This window comes from Sorex fumeus, unplaced genomic scaffold (assembly GCF_029834395.1).
Source record: "Sorex fumeus unplaced genomic scaffold, SorFum_2.1 ptg000115l, whole genome shotgun sequence".
NCBI lineage: Eukaryota > Metazoa > Chordata > Mammalia > Eulipotyphla > Soricidae > Sorex > Sorex fumeus.
In genome coordinates, this window is record NW_026606172.1 from 11231668 (window position 1) to 11234374 (window position 2707).

The window sequence follows — 2707 nt, forward strand, 5'->3', positions numbered from 1 at the left end:
GGCAGCAAAGGGAAAGGACAGAAGTTTTAAAGTTTCAAAAGATTCATGGCTTAGAAACAGTTCACTCTACTATGTAGCTGTTAGAAAAGATGAAGTCATGAAATTTACATACAAGTGGTACAACATGGAAAGTATCATGCTAAGCGAAATGAGTCAGAAAGAGAGGGATAGACATAGAAGGATTGCATTCATCTGGGGGACATAAAGTAACAAAATAGGAGATTAATACCCAAGAATAGCTGAGATCAGCACCAGGAGGATTACTCCATAGCTTAGTGGCCAGTCGGGCATTCTAGAGGAAAGGGCAGATCAGATAGAGAAGGGAGCACCAAATAAAGGATGTTTGGAGGATCCTCCCAGGAGGGGAGATGCATGTCGAAAGTAGACTATGGACTGAACATGTTTGCCACTCAATGCCTCTTTTGCAGACCACAACACCCAAAAGGAGAGAGAGAACACAGGGGATTGCCCTGCCACAGAGGCAGGGGGGAATGGGAGGATGGGGGTGGGGGGGATATTATCCATGGTGGTGGAAAATGGGCACTGGTGGAGGGATGGGTATCTGATCATTGTATAATCGAAACCCAAGCACAAAAAATTATAAATCTACAACTGTACCTCATGGTGTTTCACTAATAAAAAAAAAATGAAAAAAGAAAGAAACAGTTCACTCTATCACTTGTAACATGTATTGGGAAAATGCACTCATTAGACATATGCAATTTGGGGGCTGGAGCGATAGCACAGCAGGTAGGGCATTTGCTTTGTATGCGGCTGACCCGGGATTGATCCTCGGCATCCCATATAGTCCTCCAAGCACCGCCAGGAGTAATTCCTGAGTGCATGAGCCAAGAGTAGCCCCTGAGCATCGCAGGGTGTGACCTAAAAAGCAAAAAAAACAGATAAATAAATAAATAAAATAAAAAGAAGTATGTAATTTTGTTCATTAAATAAATATTTGTGCAACTTAATTTCTTGAAGAAGGGAGAGCTCTCACAAATTCATCCGAAACTCACCCTCTTTATCTGCTACTTATAATAAAGTCATGCAGAGCAGAAAACTGATGAAGAAGCTATCAGACTATATCGCTTGATTTACATGAAGCTGTGAATTAAACAAGGTAAGTATTCCAGTTGTGCTGACTTGTCTAAGGTAATGCTTAAAATAGAAAGGTGTGAATGTGTACATAAACACTTGCAAAATGTATTTGCAGTATACACACAAGTATGCAACTGTAGACATATACATTCATAATTTGCATGTAAATAAAATCTATGGAATTCACCGTTTCCTATACTTGTCTTGAAATAATAACTGCTTGATATCCATGAATTTCTTACTCAGTTTTTAAAGATTTCTTTCATATTATGAGCATTAAATGTAAACAAATTATTGTATTTGAATTTTTATAAAAGTTTATAAATCCTGGAATGAAGTGCAGTTATATGTGTTTTCAGTCCCTTTAGAAAAATTCTCACTTCAAGCCTCTTAGCAATGATTCTTTTACTTTTCTTCTAGAGGGAAGGGGAAAATGAAATACCTTTATCACTTCCTTACCTCCACTAGGGATTCTTTTTAACGGAGTTTTTACTGTCACTTTTCATTCACTCCAGTAATATAAATAATAAAAAGCACTGCTTGTAATTTCATTCCACAGATGCCTCCAGCGATGTTGTCAACTATTGATTAAAACCAATCATATAATACTCAGGTTTCCCCCTGTACTTACACAGTCACTCCCTACCTCTTATGCTTTATTGTGATAAGTAGGCATTGTTCAGCCATATTGAAACAGCATATAGAATGTCAAATATTTTGCTGAGCAGATACTTTAAAAAAATAAATGCAAACTGTATTGGCTACCATGTATCTTTTCTGTTACTGTGACCTGTGCTAGCACTTTATACACTTAATCAAGAGTGTCTTAAACTTACTCTTCAAAATATCACCCTCATGTGAGTCTAGACTTATGTACATCCAGCTGCAAACTACTGTTGTCAGTGTCAGGGATGAAAATTTGACTCTTATTTGTATCATTTGTCTTTTAATGTCTTTGGTTAGAAAGAGGATGACATTTAAGCAGTACTAGAGGGTGAAAAGTCTACCCCTGTTGTAACATGGTATTCTAGTTCCAGGAGTCATTCTGCTATATATTACATAAAATAAAAGTACATCATCCTGTCATATCAAACATAGAATAAAATCACAGGGTCTGGAGAGATAGTACAATGGATAAGGCACTTGCTTTATACGTGCTGACTTGTCCCCTGAGCACCACCAGTGATCCCTGAGCACATCTGGGTGTGATGAAAGTCCCACTACCCCTGTCAACAAAGTTAAACGTTAAAAGATCATTAACCTCAGCTCCAGAACCTGTATCTCAATGTTTTCCTTCAATTAAAGGACCCAAGGGACCTTTGAGAAATGACTGATTCTAAGACTGGGACAAGGAATATACAAAAAAGAATCCAGAGCTTCCTGTAATAGTGCGGGGAAAATAATGTACCCCACAAATCAAAAACAGGGAAGCATGTCAAAGGAAGATAGTGGCCACAGAACTAAAGGACACCCGATGGCCATACTTGAGAGCACTTTGAACAAAACAGTAAATGATGTATTGCTCCTTAAAGCATAAAGTAAATGTCTATGAGTTCTGAATTCAGTTTGAAGAAGAGGAACATATACAGAATGATCTCTCTCATATGTG